The sequence below is a fragment of the Macaca nemestrina genome, chromosome 15 (genome assembly GCF_043159975.1).
Source record: "Macaca nemestrina isolate mMacNem1 chromosome 15, mMacNem.hap1, whole genome shotgun sequence".
NCBI lineage: Eukaryota > Metazoa > Chordata > Mammalia > Primates > Cercopithecidae > Macaca > Macaca nemestrina.
Window position 1 is genome coordinate 35,481,853 of NC_092139.1, and position 25,809 is coordinate 35,507,661.

General features: G+C 49.1%; 1 gene segment (V, D, J or C); it reads right to left on the reverse strand.

Annotated features, from left to right (window-relative positions):
- LOC105481632 (tyrosine-protein phosphatase non-receptor type substrate 1-like) overlaps positions 1-25,809 on the reverse strand; it is a 127,791-nt gene that overhangs the window by 40,578 nt on the left and 61,404 nt on the right. The window contains exons 2-3 of the C gene segment in view: positions 3,463-3,572; positions 2,905-3,024 (exon numbers count right to left, since the gene is read on the reverse strand).

Sequence of the window (25,809 nt, forward strand, 5' to 3'; positions counted from 1 at the left end):
CTCCAGTTCCAAGCTTCTCTGTTCTGACCCCAGTCTTTCGTGCCTTCTTCTCACCCCTCTTCGAGGACATGCAGTGACTCCCTGTTCCTCTCAAGTTCAGTTTTGCGGCCGGGCGCGGTGGCTCAAGCCTGTAATCCCAGCACTTTGGGAGGCTGAGACGGGCGGATCACGAGGTCAGGAGATCAAGACCATCCTGGCTAACACGGTGAAACCCCATCTCTACTAAAAAATACAAAAAACTAGCCAGGCGAAGTGGCGGGCGCCTGTGGTCCCAGCTACTCGGGAGGCTGAGTCAGGAGAATGGCGTGAACCCGGGAGACGGAGCTTGCAGTGAGCTGAGATCCGGCCACTGCACTCCAGCCTGGGCGACAGAGCCAGACTCAGTCTCAAAAAAAAAAAAAAAAAAAAAAAAAAAAAAAAAAAAGTTCAGTTTTGCCTTTCTCCAAATGCTCCTTGTAAGGACTGGGGAAGAGACAGTTCCATCCTTTTGGTGAATTTCAGTTTCTGCATCTGTCACATGGGAAGAAATAATCCCTGCTTTGCTAAGTAATTGAAATGTGGAGGACCACACGGGACAAGGAACAGGAATGGCCTTTGTAGGCCAGAGCAGGTGAGGGGCACAGTCCCACTGGAGCAGAGTGGTATTTAGAAGACTAGGCATTATCTCCTTGGAAGGCAGAAAGATCTGGCGTAGGGGGTGGGGTTGTGGGATATCAGGGAGTGCCCTACACCTTCTGGGGGGCCTCCTGCCCACAGTCTTGCAGAGGAAGTGGCCCAGGGTGAGCGTTTACATATAGATGTCCTGCTGGGGTAGGGGGGAGGGCACAGTGAGACCACCGGTTCTGAAACCAGACAAACCTGTGTTTGAGTGTCCCAGCTTCATCTTGTACTAGCTGAAGGACCTTTGGATAAGTCACATCACTTCTGCCTCCACTTTCACAGCTATAAGGTGGGGCTGAAAAAAGAACCTATCTCATTGGGATTTTATAAGGAATCAAATGAGAATGCGCACCTTTAAAGCACCTCATTTAGCGCAGAAGAACTGTTCAGCCAATAGTCGTAAGAGTGACTGGTATTTTTTGAACCCTGATTAAATTATATGCCATAAGAGTCTTCTTGATTAGTTTATATACTGCTCACCACAATGCTAAGATGTAGTTAACATTATTATTTCCCACTTGTAGATGTAGAGATGGCGATGCAGTTAGGCTGAACAAGCTGCCCAAGGTCATAGTAAGTGGTGGAGGCTGGGCTTGAACCGGAACCCAGTCTGTCTGATGCAGTCTACATAGCCATGCTGTTATTATTACTGTTGACATTACTGTTGTTGACTTTGAATTCTTACCCGATATCTCCACACTTCCACAACACCTGATGGGGGCAGGAAGAGCCACTTGACCCAAAGACTGCCAAAATAGAGGCTGAGCAGCCTATGATACAGCCTGGGACAGAAGTTCCACCCAGCAGGGCTGAGCCCAATTAACTAAACTCATCAGCAGTGATGGTGGCTGCCAGTTTGAATTGGACCACAAAGAGCTGGGATAATGCCTACAAGCTGAAAGACCCTAAAAGATGACATAATTCAAACAAATGTAAAGTCACAGGGGCAATGAGTAAGCCAAAATTCCAAGACAGACAAGGGGGGGAGAGAAGTTTGACAAACCTCTGCTCCTGAGATGACTATGAACTAACTCAGTCCCAGAGCACTGGGTCCTGAATGATGTTCCAGTAGCTAAATTGTATTCTGTGATGTGTGGTCAAAATTCCTGCCTTCCAGTCCCTGCATGTAGCTTTACAACAACCCCCCATGGCTCAAGTTAGGAGAGAGGCTCTGCTCTTTTCAACCAAAATTAGGCTAGCTCAGCTCTCCCATTTATCTTTAGGGTAAATGCTAAGAATTGGAAGTGGTGAATGGAGAGGGAGGTAGGATCAGGACATCCCTCCATCAACCCCAGGTGATGGGGCCCAGAAGACATGGCCTGGCCCAGTTCCTATTATATCAGAACCTTAGTCCACATCTCACCGTCTACAATCACACCCTTAGTGATCTCACTCAGTGTCTGGGGTGACTCTGGGCCAGGCGTCTCCCCTGCACTCCAGCCTCATGCTCAGCTACTAACTCCACAGCTCCATCTGTGTTACGCAGGCATGTCACATCTCACCCGTCCAAAATGGAACTCCTGATTGTGCCTCCAAAACCCACCCCTTCTGCAGGATTTTCATATCAGGAAATGCCAACTCTATAATTCTAGTTGCTTAGATCGAATACCTTGGAGTCAGCCCTGATTGTCCTGAGTCATATTCCAACATTCTTGCAGTCCACAAATTCCATTGGCTCTTCCTTCTAAATGTATCCATGCCCTCCATGACCACCCTAGTCTGACCCACTATTGTCTGTCACCTGGGGTGACACAACAGCCTCCTCTTGCCTCTGGCCTGCCTTCTACAACTTGTTCTGAACTCAGCAGAGATGTCCTGTTAAAACCTAAGCTAGAGCTTGCAATCCTCTTGCTCAAAACCCATCACCCATCACTGCCCTTCTCACTCAAAGGAAAAACAAAGGCTTCCTAAGTCACACAGTCCGACCTCCTCAGTTTCCCCTACAGACCTGCCTCCCCGACCTCACCTCCCTGCACTCTCCCCAGCCCTTCCTCGATTCCAACCACTCGAGGGTGCTCACCGCTCCTGGAAGGAGAACTCCCACCCATGGGCCTTTGCGTCTGCTGTGCCCTCTGCCTGGAGTGCCCCTCCGGCACGGCTCCCTCTCTCACTTGTGTGGGTCTGCAGAGACGCCTTTCCTGGGTACCTCATTAAAAATTACCACCCTCCCCAGTCTCTTTCCCTGCTTTAACTTTCTCTGTAGCACTTAACACCATCTATTGACACGCGGTAGATTTGACTTACTGTTTCTTGTCATCTCCCACACTGGGATGTAAGCTACGTCTAGGGAAGCATCTTCTTCCATCAGATGTATCCCCCTTACCTAGAACACGACGTCTGACGCATAGTAGGTGCTCAGCAAACCTTTGTCAAAAGAACAAAGAAGCACACATAAGAGGACTTCCTGGAGCCATCCCTACTCAGTTCTCACGCCCCCAGCAGCCACCCTCTGAGTGTTCCAAGCCCTCGACTAGTCCCATCACTTCTTTGATCCTATTCAGGGGAAATCAGCCTCAGGCCCTGTCCAAAAACAGGAGAACTAAGGAGAAACTAGTCATGGAGGAATTAGTCCAAATAGGTGGGGATTTCTTTTTAATTAGAACTATTTTTTTTTTCCCTTAATACAAAAGGACTTGTGTCCCAGTTGCTGGCTTTTCTGTCAAAGCTTGTCTAGGCTGAGAGCTGGGGCTCTGTGTTCCCACCAAGGATCTACTGTCAGAATCACTGGGGAGTGGCGTGGGCTTCACAGAAGGAAGGTTCTGGGACAGCGGGCCACATGGCCTCCCTGGGACAGGCACACACCTGGAAACCCCACAAATGGGAAGGACTCCATGTGGGTGACAGGTGAGGCTGGTAACAAGCATGTAGGGTCGCTGTACTGTTCTCTCCACTTTCTGCAGTTTGAGAATTTTCTTTAGAGAGAGAGAAAAAAAGCAATTTTCCCTGAAGTTCTCTTTTCCCAACACATGCCCAGAGGATTTCCCGTAGCCCTCCCTCCCCACTATACCCCACCCACAACTTCTCTTTTCTCCTTCCCTCTGATTGGAGGAGAGAGACGTTCTGCTCTGCTTACTAGCTGCCTATTTGCATCTGGGGACACTTACAAACCTTTGATGCCTGTTTGTTCCCCCACTTCCCAAGATTTGCATCCAGATGGCCTGGTGAGGTGGTGCTGGGCACTGATTGATGCTAAATGCTCCCTGGGTGATCCTGGCACTTGCCAGAGTTGAGCAACTACCTTGTTACCCTAGCCCCAGCCCCGACTCTTTGCCACACTTAGGAACCTCCTGTTAATAGGGTCCAGCCTCCTTAGAAGACAGTTTAACAACATATTTTGTTACCTGAGCCCATCTTTGGGGTCCACCACAGCTGCCTAAGTGACTTGAGGAGATATTTCTTCCAAACCCAGACAAAGCGCCTCATTCACCACCAGCACTCCTAGTGGATGACATCCTCCCCGTTATCTTATGCAACGCGGGTTCACTGTGACCATTTGGAAAGTGCAGAGAAGCACACAGGAGCTGGCCACAGCCCACTTCAAGCCCAGGAATTTGTGAACAGAAAGGAGCCATTGTTTCCAGTCACTTGAAGGGAACAGCTCAAAAACACATTCAAAGGGCCCTGATGATAATGAATATGCTAATATGATTTCCACTGGGCGCCTGTGCTACCTCCAAAAAACCCTTTCTGACCTTCCTCATGGATTCAAAGCTTTCATTGAAGTCGACAGGGGATTTGGGTTAAAATAACATGAAAGTTTTCACTGAAATGGACAAAACTGGGAGTTGTGAATTAAGTGTGAGTTTCACCTTGGTGCTGACACCCCCGACCTTGAAGGGGAAACACACAGATTGTGAATGGACCTTCTGGACCTTCTAGCTGTTGCCTTTGGGTGGGCAGAGCTAGCAAGCACTAAGGGTCCCTTTTGCATGACAAGTGAGCTCTGGAGGCCTGGGTTTAAATCCCAGCTCTGACACTTACTAGCTGGGTGACCTTGAGAACGGCAAATCATTTCTCTGATTGAGCCTCAATTTCTCCATCTGTAAAATGGTTTGGATAATACTTCCCTTGCAGCACTGCTTCCAAGAGTAAATAAGTCTGTATGTGGGAGGGGTTAGGGAAGTGGAAAACATCTTGGAGCTCCTCACCGTCTCACCCAGTCGGAGACCCAGCAAGGGTGTGAACACCTCCAGCCTCCCATATCCCAGACCCTCTTTCCTTCATTCAGCGTATATTTACGAAGCATTTCCTGGGTGCCAGGTACTGTTTTGGGGCTGGGGATTCAGCTGTGAACAAAACAGATGAACTCGGCCTTCAGTGGAGCTGCCATTGTAGTGGGAAGCACAGACATTAAACACATGAATAGGTAAATAAGTAAGTGGGCCGGCCGTGGTGGCTCATGCCTGTAATCCCGCCTGTAATCCTGACACTTTGGGAGGCTGAGGGGGGTGGATCACCTGAGGTCAGCAGTTCGAGACCAGCCTAATCAACATGGTGAAACCCCATCTCTACTAAAAATACAAAGGCGTGGTGGCACATGCCACCAGCTACTCGAGAGGCTGAGGCGTGAGAATCGCCTGAACCTGGGAGGCGGAGGTTGCAGTGAGCTGAGATCACACTACTGCACTCCAGCCTGGTGACAGATCAAGACTCTGTCAGAAGAAGAAGGAGAACGAGAAGGAGAAGGAGAAATAAGTGCTATGGAGAGGAAAAACAAAGTCCTTAATGAAAAGAGCAGAGCTTTAGAATTAGAGCTGAATTCAAATCCCAGCTTGCTCTTTGCTGGCTGTGTAATGCCTGGGAAAGAGATTTTATCTTCCTGACACTCTTCTGCTACATTTTTTTGTGAGACCCACTGATGATTCACCCACCCATTGAACAAATATTTATAGAACTCTGGGCCGGGCACGGTGGCTCATGCCTGTAATCCCAGCCCTTCGGGAGGCTGATGCAGGTGGGTCACTGAGGTCAGGAGTTGGATTCCAGCCTGGCCAACATGGTGAAATCCCATCTCTACTGAAAATAACCAAAAAAAAAAAAAAAAAGAAAGAAAGAAAAGAAAAGAAATAGCTGGGCATGATGGCACGCACCCGTAATCCCAGCTATTCCAGAGGCTGCAACAGGACAATCACTTGAACCCAGGAGACAGAGGTTGTACTGAGCCGAGATTGTGCCACTGCACTCCAGCTTGGGCAACCGAGCCAGACTCCGTCTCAAAAAAGAAAAAAGGAACTCTGTCCTGTGTCAAGCATTGTTTTGACTGCTGGGGAGGCCACAATGAATGAAACGAAAATCCTTGCCCTTGAAAGTAAAATCTAAAAGAAAGAAACAGACAATTAACAAATATACGTGTATCAGGTGATAAAAAAAAAAAAAAGCAAGAGAAGGAGGTCAGAATGTGGAGGACATTATTTCAGGGAGTGGTGGTCAGGGAAGGCCTTTCTAGGGAGCTGACAGTTAAGTGAAGCTCTGAAGGATGCTGGGGAGTTAGCCATGTGGGTGTCTGGAGGAAGAAAGTTCCCAGTTGGAGGAGACATCAAGGGCAAAGGCCCTGAGGTAGGACAGTGCGTGGCTGTTGGGAGGATTAGGGAATTGGAGGCAAAGTCTAAGATGCACCCAGCATAGCCCCTGGCTCTGAGTGGGGGTTCAATCAATAGCACTTATTATTTGTACCCATTTTATGAAAAATGCAAGAGAAGTCATTTTCCATTATTATAAAAGTTCTTGAAGTCTTTGTGGATTGATGATTTTTTTATTCCCTTATTCGTTTTTCTGAATAAGAACCAGCAAGTCCAACCCCCAAGCCCACCTGCCAGCCCGCCTCTGTGCCTCCAGTCTGAATCCAGCAGAAATGTTTGACATGCAGTGGTGCTGGAGGGAGGGGGTGTGTAATTAATGATGGTTATTAAATAATAATGCCAGCATCTTGAAGTTCTTTCCTCTCCACAGTCTCACAAATTAGATGCCTTGGAAATGTTGTGCCCGTCGCCAAGATGCACCTCCATCTGGGGTGTAAGCAACATCTGCTAAACAGCTGCATCTTGTTTAAGAGCTGGTACTTAATTCAATTATTCAGCTCTGATAGGGGCAGGCCGAGCCGAGCAGGAAGGGGCAGGCCCACTCATGGGCATATGCTGCTCTGTGTCTTCCCAAGTTGACCCAAACTCCTCTCCCATCAGCATCCCCACTCACAACTGTTGATTCAACCAACATAGACATCTATACATTTCCAGAACAGGCCATGCTCACTCATGCTACCTCCTTGCTTTCTACTCAAGCTGTGTGCCCCTGCCAGGAACACTCTTCTGCTGCCTGTCCAACTCCTGTGTCCTTCAAAACGCCCAACTCAAATATCAGCATCTCCTCCAGGACAAAGCATAGGGAATTACCTCCCATGAGCTTTCTCAGTGCTTATGCATTCCTCAACTGGAGCATTCATAACATTACATTGCAATTTTGCGTGCCCTGCTGTTTTGTAAGCCCCTTAGGCTGGGAACCATGTTTATTTCATTCTTGTTCAGCATTGTACCTGACTCCCTATAGACACAATGTGTTTAGTTAATGGATGGATGGATGGGTGGATGGGTGGGTGGGTGGATGGGTGAGTGGGTGGATGGATGGGTGAGTGGGTGGATGGATGGGTGGGTGGATGGGTGGGTGGGTGGGTGGATTGATGGATGGATGAATGGATGGATGAATGGATGGATGAATGGGTGGATGGATGGGCAGGTGGGTGAATGGATGGATGGATGAAGAGATAGAAGAATGGAAGAAAAGAGGGAAGAACAAAGTGGTAGACAAAGAGATGGACCCACTGCCACCATCTAAATCCAACCACCATCATTTCTCACTGAAACACTGGGGACTCTCACTGGTCTTTCAGTTTCCACTCTTGCCACCAGTAGTCTCTTCTACTCAAAGCACTTAGGAATCTTTTGAATATGGAGTTATATCATGTCACTCCCCTGTTAAAATCTTTCCAGTGGCTTCCATATTCCTAACCCTGACCTCCAAACCCCTATAGGACACAGCCCCTGCTTATCCCTCTGATACCGTCTCCTCTCTGTCCTATGCTCTGAATACTTGGGGAACCTGCCAAGCTCTCTCTCACCTCAGGACCTTTGAATCTGCTCTTCCCCTTTGCCTGGGACTCACTTCCCTGGATTTCTGTCAACCTAGTATCTTCTTAAGTCTTCCAGTCTAGCTCTGATGCCACATCCTCAAAGAGACCCTTCTTTACTGTGCCAGTTAAAATAGCCACCATTGTGATCCTTAAAGGCAAAGGGGCCTGATCCAAACACCAATGCTTTGGCTGCTGAAACCCAACAGGCTCCCCAGAGCGTCATCCTCAGCTGGGGTGGTGACGCAGACCTCCCCCAAGTGCCCACCTACAAGCCTCCCTTCCCTGGGTGCTCACTCCTCCTCTCCATCAACTAAAGATCTTTCATGAATGGGCTTGTCTGGAACTGCCGCAATTAAACTATCAGAGCAACATTGGACCATTTGTTTACTATGGCACTTAGAGCTGGAATGGCTTGTTGTTTTGACTGTTTCTATTTTCAGCTCTATTTCCTAGGGGTACTGGGGAGAGGGTAGGCAATGAATCCTGTTCTATTCAAGCAAAAAGATGCATCAGTGAAGCCTAGAATTTCAGAGTCACAGAATTCTAGCATCATTGTCATGGAATATGAGAGCAGTGAAAATCTATAATTTTAGTTATAGGTTCCTAGATTCACGAGATTCTAGAATCTTACTCAACGAAATTAGAATCTTAGAGTCAGACAAATTTAGACTCAAAGTCCTAGAGTGATGGACTCTGAGGAGACTCTCACTTTGTCGGCTCCATATCTCTTTCCCAGAAGATCTCTGGGTATCTTATCCACAACGTGCCCCCACACTGACCCACAGCCTGTCACTCTCTATTGTTTTAACTTTTTTTTTTTTTTTTTTTTTTTTTTGAGGCGGAGTCTCGCTCTGTCGCCCGGGCTGGAGTGCAGTGGCCGGATCTCAGCTCACTGAAAGCTCCGCCTCCCGGGTTCCCGCCATTCTCCTGCCTCAGCCTCCCAAGTAACTGGGACTACAGGCGCCCGCCATCTCGCCCGGCTAGTTTTTTGTATTTTTTAGTAGAGACGGGGTTTCATCGTGTTCGCCAGGATGGTCTCGATCTCCTGACCTCGTGATCCACCCGTCTCGGCCTCCCAAAGTGCTGGGATTACAGGCTTGAGCCACCGCGCCCGGCCGTTTTAACTTTTCTTTATGGCACTGATCACCACCTGATATTTGATCTATTTCTCTGCTTATTTGCTTATTGCCTGTCTCCCTCACATGTGAGATTGAGGTCAGGAACTTTGCTTTGTTCACCGTTTAGAACAGTACTCAGAACAACGCCTGGCATGAAGTAAGGGCTAAAAAAGGAAGTGCCCATTCATCCAACAAATATTTATTGCATCCCTACTTCACGTTGGTGCCTCAGAGATGATCTTCTGTCAGGACGGGAAGCAGGTCTCATTTTGCATGCCAAATGCAATTGGCAGTAGATACCCAGAGCACGGTGTTGAAAAGACTTCTTGGGGTTCATCCAAGCTCTGTGGGGAAGGGCAATTGATGAGCAATGTCTGGCATGGACTCAGCCATGGGAAAAAGTGGCCATCTCCGCTCTGGCCTCCAACCCTGCACTGAAAAAAACTGAGGTCCAGAAGAAGATACAGTGGACATGGGTGGGATGCATAGCCAGAGTTAGAACCCCATCTTCAGTCTCCCCTCAGTGTTGGTTCCTGAGCCCAAGCCTCTCTCAAGCACCTGTGTGTGCCCTTCCTTCCCCATCAGCCCTTAGGCTCTCCCTCCCCTGACGCCTTCCTGGGATGAAGGGGCTGCTGGAGTCCCTGGCCCTGAACCCCAGCCTGGGAACCCAATTCTGGAACACTGCCTGAATGCACAAGCCAGTTATTTTTAAAAATCCAAAAAGAAAAGGAAGAAAGAGAAAGCTCACTGCTTCAGTCTCCGCACCAGCCCTGGCTGAGAGAATAGAGACTTGAAAGGAACAAAGGGTTTCCTCAAACACAGCAGATCAAGGGCTTGGCTTATGTGGTAACCGGTAACCGACCACCGCGCTTTGTGACAAATCCTTCAGAAGGCAGCAGCCTCTGTTCCCTCCGCAGCCTTGGCAGGAGGAGGCGGAGGAGTAGGGGACACCCTTCCCCATCACCCCCCAGCCCCAGTTGGGCTGCTTACAATCATGGACTTCGAGAACCCCTGACTGTTAGGACCTCAAAGGCCCTCACAGAGCATGGAGTCCAACCCGCTCTGGGTCAGCCAGGCAGGCAGAAGCCCTGGACAGGCTCAAGGTCACACTTTCGTCCTCCCCGGGTTCTCTTTCAAGGAGGTGGAGACCAGGGAAGTGCACCCAAGCCTCCGTTTCCTCTTGAACCCATCACAGCTGCCTGAAATGCCCTCTTGGAACTCTCCCAGCCACCAAGACTTCCTACTTTTTTTCTCTCCTGTGGATTTCTTCCAAGTTGCCTGTGGGGTATGGTTTGACCCCCAGGTCTCCAAGGGTCAAACCATACCCCTGGAGGGGTACACAGCAGGGGTCTGCTAGTGGACTATGAGATCGCAGAAGGACTGCAGCCCACACTACACTCCAGGTTGGACAATAGCAGCTGACTCAGGTGCTGTGCCACGCCCTTTACAGCAAGGCCTCCTGTAGGCACCGTAGCCACCCTACAATGCAGATAGGTATGGTTGTCCCCATTTTCCAGACAAGAAAGCCAAGGCTCCAAAAGACTGAGTAAAGTCCCCAAGGGGGTTGGCAGAGATTGGCAGAGCTGATGCTTGAACTTGGGGTTGCCTGTGTTCTAAACCACACTCCTATTAACTGGTCTGCTCTGTCCCTCCCTCTGTGCATCAAAGGCAGGCAATGCTTCACCCCACTCTCAGGCACTGAGGAAGGCACCAGAGGGGCCGGGCTGGGAACAAGGGGCTTCCCTCCATCAGAGGGCATCGTGCTCACAAGCCACACACTTGCACCTGCATGCAGGCTGCAGAGCCCATCAGGTCTCCTCATCCACCCCTCCGTGTCAGCCTCTCTCCCCTGCCTCCTTCCTGACTTGCAATTTCTCTGGCTCTTTTCTACCCCATCTGTCAATCTGCGTTGTCTCCATTCTGTGGGCCTCTCTCTCTCTTTATCATTTTCTGCCTCTAGCTCTGTCTCGTCCCCAGCCCTCCCCATTACTCTATTCCTATGTCTTCCCTTTTTGTCTCTCTGCATCTGTGTGCTACTTTCTCTCTCCTCAGCGTGCTTCTTCTTTCTCTCTCTTTCTCTCTTCTCCCCACCTCCCCCCGCCCATATTCTGTCTCTCCTTTAATCCTCAGTATCCAGGGTTTCAGTGTCTCCACGTCTCTTCCCGCAGCTCATCTCTCCCTCTCTATTCTTACGCATCTCTCCCTTTCTCCCTAGCATTATCTCCCTCTCCCTCTTGCTCTCTCTCTGTCTCTGCTCTATCCTCCCTTGCTTTCCCTCCTGCCTCTCTTTCTGGGTGTGTGTGGATGTGTATATGCCTTGTCTCTCTCTTTCCCTCTTTCTCTCTCTCTCTGTCTTTCTCCCTGCCCCTCTCCATCCCTCTGTCACTCTATCTCCTTCTTTTGTCCTTGTCTCTGTCTCTTTCTCCTTCTCTGTCTCTTTCTGTCTTCCTCTCTGTTTTTTGTCTCTCTCTCTGTCCCTCTGTCTCTCTTTCTCTGTCTCTTCGTATCTCTCTGTATATCTCTCATCTCTGTATCTCTGTCACTGCCACTGTCTCTGTCTCTCCTTCATCCCTGTCCCTGCTTCTCCCCGTCTCTCTCTGCCTGTCTCTCTAGCCTTCTTCACCTTCCCCTTGCCACCTTTCCTGGAGTAGCTCCTCTGTCACACCCCCACACTGACACACAATATTCCAGCAAATCCCAGCTTAGCTGTAGTGGGGAGCAAGGAGGGATTGGTCAGGGGTATTCCAAAAAGTGGATTTCAGAAGGGGGTGGGGGTTGTTATGTTAAAGGAAACTGCGCCAGCCTCGTCCTTTTCTTCCTCAGAAATGACTGGTTGCTTTCCTGGGAGGCAGAAGAAAAAGTCCCTGAATAGAGATTTGAAGCAGTAAGCTCAGATTCCTTCTTTTTAATATTTATAAAGAGAGAAAGGGGATAATTTCAGGAAGATCATTTCAAGGCGAAAACCCACATATTTTCAATAGAATTATTCCAAAAGCCCCTTTCCGGCTCATTGGAGTGTATAATTTTGTAAGTTAAAGACACCGGGCCTGGTTTCCAAGTTCCCTAAAATGACGCAGCTAAGTAAGAGCCAGAAGGAAGTGAGATGAGAAGAAGAGGGGGAGGGTAGCAAAGGAGAGGGACAAGCTTGTCCCAGGGCTGAGGCCAAAGAGAGAGCAGCAACTGGCATACCTGCCCCGTCTCCCCTCCTTCACCTGTCTTCTCAACAAGCCAGCCAAACTCAGGGCAATACACGCTGTCAAATACCTGTTCCCAATCCTGAGACCTCTCTCCAGGTCCAGACCTATAGAGCCAAGTGCCGGTGCAGGTGGCCCATGGGTTCTTCAGGCAAGGTGTGTTCAGAGCTGTCCCCACCCCCGCCATCTTCCTCCCCAAACCGCCTCCATCCTTGACCTCTTTTCAACCACCCCATTGCCCAAGCTGGCATCTGGGAGTCACGCTTGGGTCCTCCCTCACCCCTGCCCCTTCTAGTTAGTTGCCAAGTCCTGTTGATTCTACCCCCTTCATACCTGTGGGATCTCCTTACATCTGCATTTTCACTGCCCAAAGTGGGCCTCCACACCCCTGGCCTAGACCACAGAGAGGCTCCAGCAGGTCTCTGGGCCTCTTGCCTATGTTCAAGCTGATGGAGTGACCTTCACATCGTCCAGCTCTGAGGATGGCCCTCTCTTTCTCAGAAACAGTCATAGCCCCCTGCCCCTGTCACCTCAAGGTGAAGGCCAGTTTCCCCCACCCTGGCATCCGTGATCTAGCTACAACCTCATTTCCTTGTACCCACCATCCCATCACAAGTTCTCCACTGTGGCCAAAATGAGTCACTCTCTTCTGCCTACCCGAAAGGAATAAGAATCATTTTTCGACTTCTAAGCCCTGGCTGTGGCTCCTCTCTTCTCCTGGAATGTCTTGGCCTGTGTTGCTCCCACCTAACCTTAAGGTCCAGCTCAAATGGTCCTCGTGGTCCTCCTGGTCACAGGTTATCTTTCCTTCTCTTTGACCCATGACATTTCACTTTAGACAAGAGGTAGGCTGTGTGGCCTGAGAACAGGTGAGGTCCGTGGCTAAATAAGGAACAGGAAGTGGAGATCACTCTCTGACATCCTCCCAAACCAAACTAAGTGAGATTCTGTGGTTCTGCTGGGTGCCTAAAATTGTCACCAGGGTCCCCAGATAATACTTACTCTTATCACAGTAAATAGAAATGTCATTGCAAAAATCAGTGATTGATTACTCACTGTGAGCCAGGCGCCTTGCTAAGTGCTCTTCACGTGTTATCTCACACAGTTCACAATAACCAGTGTGGTGAGGACTATCATCACCCCAGTGGTACCGATGAGGAAACTGAGACTCAGAGAGGGGGAGTGGCCAGCACAGCATCACTCTGTGAGCCAGAAAGCTCAGGACTCTGACCAGGCCAGCCCAACTATGGAATCCTTGAGTTTAACCTCAAACACACTGAAAATGCTGACATCTGAGTATTAGCAGGAACTGGGTGATGCAGTCCCTGACTCATCTCCCCCAAAGGAGGACGACACGCTGTGAGGCGATGGCCACAGCCCTTCCTTGGGCCCAGCTTCCCCATCTTCTCAAGGTCCAGTTCCTGTCTGAAAAACCTTTCAGAGGCTGGTTCTGAAATCACAGAGACACAGTTTGTCTTCCTTTTCCCGGGGAAAGGCTCATCTGGGAGAAGCAGAGCTTAGAACTTCAAAGGAAGCCACAGGGACAAAAATGTCCCTCCTGCCTCTTGTCCCAGCACCAGTCTTGGTTTGACTTGGCCAAGAATGTTCCCTGGTCCACCTCTGAAAGTCTGCAGGGATGCTGCCAGCTGTTCCCACTAAATTCTGCTTCCTCTGACCGCTGCTAAGAACTGACCCTTAGTTCCCAGACTGTAGCTTCATCTCTCGCCAGGGCATCTACACCAGCCTCGTCACTGGTCTCCCTGCTCCCACTCTAGGCCTTACCTGCAATGCAGCCTTGTCATTTTAAACAAAAATCACAAGGTCTCTTTAGTTCTTAAAGCCCTCCGTGGGCTCTCATCACAGAATACAGGTCGAGCTGCTCATCCCAGCCCCCAGGCCCTTTGTGCTCTGATCCCCAGGCCTCCCTGGGCTCTGGCCACACCATCCTTCCAATAGGGCCTAGAACAAACCAGGTTCCTCTTCACCTCAAGGTCTTTGCTTTTGTGCTTTCCTGAATTGCTTTCCTGGCTTTTTCCTTCCTCTCTTTCAGTTCAAAAATCATACCTTCCCCAAGGCCTTTTCTGATCCCAATTATCCCTGGTACCTTCCTCCCTGCAGACATTCACACCAGTGATGCTCTTCATTTCCCTGTAATGTGCAGTTAGATATTTGAGTGCTTCTAATGTACCGTCCACTGGAGGAGTGACAGCTGCAAAATTGCAGACTAGGAAGCTCCAAGCTGTCATTCACCCCATGGAAGCATCAAGAAAACAACCAGAGACTGGCTTAGAACTAATATAGGAGCTCTGGAAAACAGTCAAAGGTTTACAGCATCCAGGTGAACACCTAATCAAGAAAAAGCCACCTTCAAACAGTAGAAAAAGTTTTGTGGCATTTTTACTCCCTTTTGCCCAATCCCCTCCCTGGCAGAGCAGCGCATTTCCCTCCCTTGAGCCAGAGGGAGCAAGCCTGCCTTACTGGCAACACTCTAACTGGTCTGAGGCCTGCCTGGAGGACAGCTCTCTGTTTTATCTAACTAAAATGTCAGGTAGAGGGAAGCTAAGGGCACTGTTGGTGGAAGCTGCAGGGACACTATAGACCCATAGATGACTGGGGTAAGAGATTATGGGTGGACACACAAAATAGACCATCTGTGGCCCTAAGGAGAAGCTGAGTGCTGGGGTAAGATTCTTTGAAAAAGTAAGACATTCAAAAGCAGCTGTACATATGGAAAAACTGAGTAAACCACATTTAGGAGCAGGCAAGATTCATTCTCAGAAAAGCCCTGAGAAGACCTGAAGCTTTCACCTTGGTGAAGGACTGTGTAACACAAAGACAGTTTGCAAAGCCTGGGAGAGGAAGCTGTTTTTTCACATGTCCAGTTTTCAACAACAATAACAACAAAACATAACATAGAAGTAGAAAACATGGCTCATTCAAAGAAATAAAATAAATTGATGGGAACTATCCCTAAGGAAGCCCAGACATTGGACTTACTAGATAAAGACTTTGAAACAACCGTCTTAAAAATGCTCAAAGAGCTAAAGAAAACCATGGAAAAATAACTAAAGGAAATCAGAAAAATGATATGTGAACCGAATTATAATATCAACAAAGAGATAGAAATTATAAAAAGGAACCAAATATAAATTATGGAGCTGAAAAATACAGTAACCAAAATGAAAAATTCACTAGAAGAGTTCAGCAGTACATTGAGAGAAAACAAATAACAAAATTGCAAAAGTAAGTTCCTAATTACCAGTAATTACTTTAAATGGAAATGGATTAAACTAACTAGTCAAAAGGCGTAAATTGACAGGATGAATTTTTTTAAATATCCAACTATATGCTGTCCACAAAAGACTCATTTTAGATATACATAGATCGAATGTGAAAACGAAAAAATATATTGCATACAAACAGTAATCAGATGAGATCTGAGATGGCTATCCTAATGCCACACAAAATAGACTTTAAGTCAAATATGTTTACAAGAGGCAAAGAACATTATATACTGACAAAAGTGTCAATTCATCAAGAAGATATAACAATTACATACATATATGCACCAAATAGCAGAGTTCTAACGTATTATTCACCCTACTCCCCAAATGTTATTCCATGAGAGCAAGAACTGGATCTGGCTTGCTCACTCCTTTGCTCTCACACCAGCCATTTATTACTAACACACATTTGCTCAATTTCCACTATCCCCACTAGGTAACCACAGTGAAAGTGGACAGGTAGGGTCTGGGAATTGTCACCAAGCTTCAGGCAGGAGCTTGAATCTTGAAGCTTCAGACAGGAGATTGAACCTGACCATCTTCAGCTGTCCCAGCTGTCACCTCCAAAAATTTGAGATCCTTTCCTTGCCATCCATGGTCCAACCATGAAGGTAGGAGTGAAGGTGCTTAAGAATTGTGATCAACTCTAGTCTCCCCAGCCAAGCACTTCAGGGCTTGTGGCTGCATATCAGGGAATCCAGGGGACCAAGGGAGGTGGGTGGGTATACCATTGGAGTTGTCCAGGCCAGTGTTACCCATGAGCACCCTGAAGCCCAGAGAGGGCAGGGAACAAGCTGAAAGTCACACAACAAGCTAATGGCAGAGCTACTGACTGCCCACCACCTCCTGTTTCTCTAAGTTGCCTTGGCAACTGCCTCAGGGACTGCCCATAGCATGCAATTTCTCTAAGTTATCTCTTCCGCCCCTCCATTTCCCCTTTCATTTCTCCTTTTCTTCATGTTATTTTTTGTTCTCCATCCCTATACCACACCAGGCCTCTCACGGCCTTTCCTAGATTTATGAGTTAGACCATCTCATTTGACCCCCACAATGACCCTGTGAAAGAAGTACCTTTTAAAGCCCCATTTTCTAGATGAGATAACTGAATCTCTGAGATAGAAAGAGGTCAGCCAGTGATGCCATGTGGGCCTAGAACCCTGCCCAGCCTCTGGGCCTTGTCTGCCCTCAAAAGTATCATGAGATTTATTTAAGCAAAAAACATCATGTCCACTACGAGCTTCTTAAGGAAGCCTTCTTCCAATCACCAAGACCCCTGGCTGTCTTTCTCCTGTGGATTTCCCCTTTCATTTCAGGATGACCACGAGGTATGAATGTTACCCTCCAATCTGTAGTATGCAGGAAGGCTGGGGCCCAGACCTCAAGCTGAAGGCATTAGGGTGGGTGTGGGGTGTGCCCAGTTCTAGACAACTTCAACCTCAACAAGCTCAGTGCGTTTGCCACTTGATAAGTGCTGAGCTGAATGGTTTGCAGGTGTTACCTCAAGTTCATGCTCATCATGCTTAATAAGGTCAAAACCCTTACTTCATTTTGCAGTGGAAGACACAGGTTCAGACGGGGAAGTGGGTTGTACAAGAGCACTGACGGTCTGCTGGGCCTTGCTCTTAACCCCTTGTCTTGGATCATGGACCACAGGGTCTATGGGTGGTGGTGCATGCAAGTCCTGAAGACGTACAGAAGGATTTTTCCAGGTTGCCTTGGCATCACTTGTTTTTTCTTCTAGGGAGTGAGGGGCAGGGAGAGTTGAGGTGGGAAAGCCCAGGATATTTTTGCCGAAACCACCTGTTCCAGGCCTACTTCTGAAGTGCCCTGATACACACAGGGGAGGGGGAAAACAGAGATGGTCAAGGGTCCAGTCAAAGTCAAGGGGCAAAGACGAGGTGCTCAGAACTCAGCATTAGGCCCATCAGTCAGGGATAGCAGCCTAAAACTGTGGTCAGCCAGGGGGTCTGGAGAAGGCTGGGTGGGATGGATGGGCAATGTTTCTAGAAGGAAGAAGTAGACTCTGGTTCACCCCCAGTGTGCAGGATGGAGTCATTGTGCCTTTAGGGAAGAGTGAGCAGCTGGCTGGAGGTCTATACTCCTGCCTGCTTGGTCTGGAGTTTCTCTCACCCTGGTCACTTGATCCTCTTACTTTTCCTGTCAGTGAGGAAGCTGTTTACTCCCAGAAAGTCATTCATTCCCTGATAAGATCAATCTCATTGTTAAGCAGAATTTTCACTTCCTGCCCGGGAGTTGGCGTAGGGTGAATGTCCAGCATTCAGAGCCCCATAACAGTCGGCATGAGAGAGGCCCTAGAGGCCACACTGCCCAAGAGCTCCTGATGTAAAAATGGGGAAACTGAGGTCCAGAGAGAGGAAGAGCAGGGGAAGGCTCAGTGTCAGTACTGAGCCCAAATCCAGGCCCTGCCACCCCTACTCCACCCTTCCTAGGTCAGGCAGTGTTCTGCATGCCATCAAAGCACCCCACAATTTCACGCACTCCCTTTTGATTTTAAGATTCAACATGCAATTCTAAGAAAACTTGCTAAGAAAACATTTCAACACAATATATTTTAATGTAACACTAATATACTATTATAACGTTGCATTCAAATATAATGTTCTAACACAGATTAATATTCTAATTCAACATTTCAGCACAATTCTAACCAATATTCTAATCCCACACTCTGGAGCAACATACCATTCTAACACATAACATTACATAATGTCCTAATGCAATATTATAAGACATTGTACCACAACATTCCAATCTAGGCTGCTAACGCAATATGACATTTCTGTATTATTTGAATGCAATTCTAATACAACACTCTAAAATAACTTTCTAAGTTATTACTCTAATATTAAGAATTCTGGAATTTTCACCCTCTGGAATGTCCATTGGACAAGGTGATGTCGTGCCAGTTTGTGATTCGTGAGGCCAGAGCCCTTCCTAGTTCCAGGGCCCCCCGGGACCAGGTCAGGCAGGTCCAGCTGTCTAACCTTGTAGAGGGAGGGCAGGTCCTTCCCAAGGCACAGGGCAGGGACTCCTTGACCTGTGGTAGCTACCTGTCTCCTCCAAGCCACATGCTTCTGTGGGCTCTGGGCTTGGGGTAAGGGAGAAGGAGGAAGAGGCCACCCATTCTGGGCTCACTTTGAGCCTGCTGGGACAGGCAAGAATGATCCCAATATTCAGACCAGGCACTTCTTGCCAGTTTCTATTTGGGTTACTAGCGCTAAGAATAAGAAGATAGTCAGGTCCTGAGGCAGCGCTAACTCCTTCAGGCCTGGGGGAACCACAGGACTCCTCTCAACCTTGCCTCCTTTTGTTCTCTCCCTCGCCACCCATCTGCAGCCTTCCAGCCACACCAGCTGCCTTGCTGTTCACCACATTCACCATTTCCCATCCCTGGGCCTTCATGCTTGCTGTTTCCCTGTGTCTGGACTGCTTTCCCCCAGGTTTCCAATGATCCATCTCCTCGCTTTCTTTGCCCCACTCCCTGCTGCAGTATCCCCCCACCCCAAGGGGCCCTCTAGGGTAGGGCCATCTTAAACAACAACCCTATCACGCTGGTCCCTCTTCCTGGTATAGATTTCCTTCACCGTATGCACGTATCATGGTCTGTGCATTTTGGTGATTTGTTCATTTGTCTCCTTTCCCCAAAACCATGGTTCTCCATGCTGTTAGGCTCTGGGATCACCTGATTGGCTATTTAAAATCCCAGTGCCCCATTGCAGAGCCTGGTGCGGCAATGGCTCACACCTGTAACAGCAGAACTTTGGGAGGCTGAGGCAGATGGATCACTTGAGTCCAGGAGTTTGAAACCATCCTGGACAACGTGGCGAAACCCTGTCTCTACAAAAGATAAAAATTAGCCAGGCGTGATGGCGTGTCCCTGTCGTCCCAGCTACTCAGGAGGCTGAGGTGGGAGGATCACTTGAGCCTGGGAGGTCGAGGCTGCAGTGAGCCAAGATAGGGCCAATGCAGTCACTCCGGCTTGGGCAACAAATGGAGACCCTGTCGAAGAAGAAGAAGAAGAAAGAAGAAAGAAGAAGAAGAAGAAGAAGAAGAAGAAGAAGAAGAAGAAGAAGAAGAAGAAGAAGAAGAAGAAGAAGAAGAAGAAGGAGAAGGAGAAGGAGAAGGAGAAGGAGAAGGAGAAGGAGAAGGAGAAGGAGAAGGAGAAGGAGAAGGAGAAGGAGAAGGAGAAGGAGAGAAGAAGAAGAGGAAGAAGAAGAAGAAGAAGAAGAAGAAGAAGAAGAAGAAGAAGAAGAAGAAGAAGAAGAAGAAGAAGAAGAGGAGGAGGAGGGGGAGGGGGAGGGGAGAAGAAAGAGGAGGAGAAGGAGAAGAAGATGGAGAAGAAGAAAATGCCCCATTGCAGACCAACTGAGTCAAGATAGCTGGGGTGAGGCCCAGGCATCAATAATTTTTAAGGCTCCCCAAGTGATCCCCATGTGGCGAAAGCTGAGAGCCCCTGAGCTAGAATGTTGGCTCCCTGAGGCCAGGACCTCTTCTATCTCGCTTAGCCCTATCTGGCATCAGTGTCTGATGAAGAGTAGGTCCTCCACAAATATCTGTTGAATGAAAAAACCATTCAACAAAATATTTCCATTTAAACATTTTTCCACATAGCAAAAATTTTAAGCACAGAAGAGTTCCAGTGAAAGGTGAGCTTCCTCCTTTCCTAGGCTAAGTTGTCTTAAAAAGTCAAGCAGCATTGACCCGGCGGGGAGCGGGGAGGGGAGGAAAAGGGCATTCCCTGCAGAGGGCACAGCCAGTGCAACGACCTGGGGGTATGACTACGTCAGTATCTGACCCTCTCAAGTTTTTACACCTTGGAGATTCTCTCTCTCACCATCTTCCTCAGGATCTATCAGCCTGGGCCGCACATAACCTTACCAGGTGCCCTTCCAGAATGCCCACATCCCTGGAAATTCAGATTCTCTAAATTTCCTTCAAGCCTCAGTCCATGGGGATGATTATCCCGCCTCCACAGGTAGGGGTAGTTTTCTGAGCATCAAATGAGATAGTAGATACGAAGTGGTAAACTGTAAAGAGCGGTGCACTTGGCAGTTGTGTGCCCTCTCTGTGCCAGGCATGTGCCCTGTTCCTTAGAGATGCCATTTTGTTGAACCTATACCACAGCTGGAGGTGAACTATTATTGTACTATTGTGCAGACTGGGAAACAGAGGCTCAGAGAAGTGGGGTGACTTGCCCAAGGTCACCCAACCTGGAACCAAAGCCAAGTTTTTTTCATCTCCAAAGGCCACAGAAATAGCAGATTTAAGGACTCTCAGCCCCCAAGTACCAGGTCTGTTAGGTTTGAGGATTCCCAGCCCCAAGAGCACCGGTGGCCAGGACAGGGCAGACAGTCTGGTTTCACAATTTATTTCACCCCCACCCAACTGTTTGCCAAAGGGAGGGGTGGGGCGGCCAGTGGCTGGGAGCCTGGGCCGCCCAGTCACAGGGTAGACTTGTCTGCCTGCCAGCCAATCCAGGCTGCCGGAGCTGGCGTTGGAAAGGCCCTGGCCCCATCTTGCCGGGACACTCTATCTTTGTCCCTGAACACAAAAGGGGCCTTGTCTTGGCCCAGCAGTGCTGATTCCACATGCTCCTGACTGCCCCAGCCCCTCTGCCACGAGAAAGGCCCACTTTGTCGAGTCAAAAGACTAACTTGTTTCTTTTTCACCAAAACGTGTTGACTGACCTGGTTGATTTATCTTGGGAAAGTGGTGAATGAGGGAGGGGAGAGAGGTGACAGAGACTGGCACAGTCCAGAAGGCCGTGTATCCTGGCCTGACTTGGGGGTGGGCACCCAGCCCTTACCTGGGACAGAGGGATAGCCACATCCTGAATGTAATTTCAGGGGATTAGTACAGTCCTCCAACCTCATTAGTAGCAGAGATTTCACCATTAGGTATTCATTTCTTTGGCTTTACCCTTTGAAGGCAGCTAAAAATAATAACTCCCTTTGAATGGGAATGCCCTATTGTCACAAGTGAGTGAGAATTAGTTTTTCTGAGAGGTGAGTCAGAAGAGAACAGGCAGCAGGCGGGGGGGGGGTTGGGGGGGAGGGGGGTGGGGGGGAGGGGGGGTGGGGGGGAGGGGGGGTGGGGGGGCGGGGGGGGGGCGGGAGGGCAGGCACCAGGAGCCCAGAAGGGGAGCTAGGAGAATAAGGAGGGACTACTCACAGAGCAAGTGAGATTACCTGAGGGAGGAAACAAAAGCAGACTTCCCTTTGGTAATTTTCCCTCAAGATCAGGCCTTCTCCCTCCACATCCAGCAACACCATTGCTTAGTCTTCTTCCTTCCTTCCTTCCTTCCTTCCTTCCTTCCTTCCTTCCTTCCTTCCTTCCTTCCTTCCCTTCCTTCCTTTCCTTCCCTTCCTTTTCTTCCTGCCTTCCTTCCTTCCCTCCCTCCCTCCCTCCTTCCTTCCTTCCCCTCTCCCTCTTTCCCTCCATCTCTCTTTCTTCCCTCTTTCCCTCCTTCCTCCCTCTCTTCCTCCCTCCTTCCTCCCTCCCTTTCTCCTTTCTTTCCTTTCTTTCTTCCTTCTTTCTTCTTTACTCCATTCAAGAAATATTTCTGGCCAGGCACAGTGGCTCATGCCTGTAATTTCAGCACTTTGGGAGGCCAAGGCAAGAGGATCACTTGAGCCCAGGAGTGCAAGACCAGCCTGAACAACATTGTGAGACCCTGTCCCAACAAAAAAAATAACAATTTTTAAAAAGCGAGGGGCAGTGGCGTGCACCTGTAGTCCCAGCTACTTAGGAGGCTGAAGCATAAGGATCCTTTGAGCCCAGGAGTTTGAGGCTGCAGTGAGCTATGATTGCACCACTGCACTCCAGGCTGGCTGACAATGCAAGACCTTGTCTAAAATAAAATAAAATATACAGTAATAAAATAAAATATATTTATAATGTAATAATAAACAAAAAAGAGAAAATATGATCCCCACACTACGCTGTTAAAAGAGAGAGAGGAGGCCGGGCGCGGTGGCTCAAGCCTGTAATCCCAGCACTTTGGGAGGCCGAGACGGGTGGATCACGAGGCCAGGAGATCGAGAGACGATCCCAGCTAACACGGTGAAACCCCGTCTCTACTAAAAAAAATACAAAAAAACTAGCCGGGCGAGGTGGCGGGCGCCTGTAGTCCCAGCTACTCGGGAGGCTGAGGCAGGAGAACGGCGTAAACCCGGGAGGCGAAGCTTGCAGTGAGCTGAGATCCGGCCACTGCACTCCAGCCTGGGTGACAGAGCAAGACTCCGTCTCAAAAAAAAAAAAAAAAAAAAAAAAAGAGAGAGAGAGAGGAATATTTATTGAGTACATACTCTGTGCCAAGGACTCTTTTAGGCACTGAGGCCATAATGGAATCTCAGAGGCCTATCTTCAGGGAGTGTCCACTCTTCCTGGACCTCTAGGCAATAAACAATTAAGTGCATGACTAGCGAACATTCTGGCGGAGGTATGTGCTGTGAGGGCATGATGGGGCAGGGTGGTGGGGCAGAACACCTGGGGTGCGGTGGAAGGACTGGGTTGGCTGGGCTCCCTGAGAAGGGGATCGTGCTGAGACAGGAGGGGTGGAAGGGACCAGCCATGGGGATGCTAAGTACAAGTGTTGTAGGCAGAGGGAACAGTACCTACAAGGGCTCCAGGGCAGGGCCAGGGTGGAGCCTACCAGATACGCTGAGGCCAATGGGATTGGATTCCCGCCAAGTGTGTGGAGGGGCGACAGCAAGAGGAGTGGTTCAGAGTGGCAGGGGCTGGACCCATAAGGCCTGGCGGTTCCTGGTCATATCTCAGGTTTTTATTCTGAATAAGATGGGAAACTATAGGAGTGTGCAAGAAGGTAACACAATCTAATTTTTACTTTTAAAAAGGCCCCGCCTGGCTGCTGTGTGGAAAATGGACTGGATGGAGGAGGCTACTTCAGCCATCCAGGTGAAGCTGTCAGCAGCTAGGCCACAGGCGTGACAGTGGAGCAGGGGAGAGTGGGCAGAGTTGAGATCTGTTTTTTAGAGCCAGGACCCAGAATGAATGAATGAATGAATGAATGAATGAGCCCCTGAGGGAGAAAATTTAGGCTCTAGTTCCTGTAATGCCACTGAGTTTCAGTGTGACCCTGGGCAGATCCCTTCCCCTCTCTGGGCCTCAGTTTCCCCATCTGTAATGCAAGGCACAAGGAGCCTGGGACAGCTGATGCCAAGGTCTCCTGCAGCATTCCTGAGCCTCTGATGCTCGCAGGGGCGGAGGCCGTGATCCAGTTACTAATCCAGTCAGGCCTGGCTCATCCAAGGGCAGCTGCAGAAACCTGGGGGTGACGCGTTGACTCACGCGTGATCCCTCTGCTATCAGCAGAAACTGGGACAGCCAGGGGCCTGAGACTCACCCGCAGGCTGGGAAAGGTTGGCAGGATGCCTCTACGCAGCTGGGGAAGGGAGCAGGCTGCCAGCACTGGGCTTCCTGAGCCCCTCTGGGGACTGATGTGACAGCCACTGCAGCCACTGCAGCCACCATACCTTCCCAGTTGGCCCAAGCTTGGCATGGGCCTGTGCCCAACCTCTGTAGGCTACCAGGAGGCACTCACAGGAGCACAGGACCCACTGTGTGCCCACTCCGTCTTCTGTGTGCCAGGCACTTGATGAAGTAGACATTATTACTCCCATCTTACTGATGGGGAAACCGAGGCACAGAAAGTTGTAGGTGGCCGAGCCAGGAGAATTTTACTACGTTTGACTAGTTCTTTCCATTGTTCTGCTCTGCCTCCCCAGTATGAAGCAGACGGGTGTGAAAGAGAAAGGAAGAGAAGCTAAATATGTTTTAATAAATATAGAAACTCACACCCTCGTGTTTTACCAGGGCCGACGACTTTCAAACAAAAGCTTCTTTTTGCAGCCTTTTTGCAATGTGGCTAAGCCGCTTGGCCATTGTTCACAGATCTTTTACTGCTCATTTATTCATTGGCAATTGCAGCAAATATTTATCAAGAGTCTTCTACACGCCAGAGACTACATGAGGCTCTGAGGAGGGAGACACGATGATTAGCAAAAAGTGACTTCATATCTACACTCACCGGCTTATATTGTATAGAGGGTGAGAGAGATATTAACAAAAAATTTGGAAACTCTACAGTCATTTTAAATTCTGCTTTAAGTAAGCTCCTTCCTTCTCTGAGCTTCAGTTTCCTCATTATAAAATGGGATGGTTAGAGTTCCTCCCTCATGGGGTTGAAGTAAACAATTGATGAGATATTGCCTGGCCCACAACATGTGCTCATTAAATACTAGTTGTTGCTGTTATCAATTCCTGTGTATAACATAACTTCAGTAGCCTAGTAGGTAATAACCGTGTTAGGATGGTCCACTGAAAAGCAGACGTCAAGACTGAATTCAACATACAAGAGATTTATTGAGAGAGGGAGCAGGAGAAGGCAGGTCTGGCACCTGGGAAAGGAGAGGGAAAAGGAAGGCAGATTGTGTAGGAAGAGTCTTGAGCCGCAGTACAATTCAAAAAAGGTTAAGCCATGCCAATGGAGAGTCCTTGAGCCAAAGTCACTTACTGGAAGAGTTCTGCATCTCTCTAGAGTGGGCCCGCCTTTAGTATTCCTGCCGTGCTCGGTGGTTGGCTGAGAGCAGCCCACAGGAAATGTGGGCTCAGCATAGACACGGCAGCACATCCCAAGGGGCAGCAGCTGGGGCCGTCAGTCAATCATGCTCCCCACGGCAGGAGATCTGAGCAGTGCACGTTCACGGCTGCCGCGGTAACCAGACTTGGCCCTGGAGCCAGAGTTCCGAAACCCTGCACAGCCCGTCAAAACGAGTTCATGCAGCGTCCTGTGCCCTCAGTGTGATAAATTAACCAGCCAGGGCATCTATGGGGAGAATACTTGGCCAGCATCGAGAGGTGCACACCTTGGTCAAGTTTTAGATTGTGCAAGGTGGAAAATATGATGGAATTCAGACCACTGGGGGCCCACTTGGACCAGGCACTGCTGACGCCAAGAAGCGAGGAGTTGGAACTACGGTTCTAACAGTAAGGCACATCCAAAAATCTACTCAGGAGATAGCTGCCAAGAGCCTGTGCTGTTCAGAGGCAATGAACTTTCCCCCGAGGAAAGGGGAAAGGGGCTTCAGCACCATGCAAGGAACCGTGCTGGGGCGCTGGACCCCAATCCCCTACTGGAAGGTGTTTGGGTTTCTGTGGAATCTTCTCGACTCAGTGTGGGAAGGGAACTTCTCACCCATCCAGTCCAACCCTCTCATTACACAGATAGGGAAAGCGAGACCCGAATGAGAACACGAGCTGCACAAAGTCCCCTAAGAGCCACTGGCTGAATTGAGGCTCCAGCCAGGATTCCCAGCACCCGGGCCAGGGCTGGGCCCTCTGTGGGCAACCCTGCCAGCACCTGTGAAGGGACTACTACAGGGAAGCGG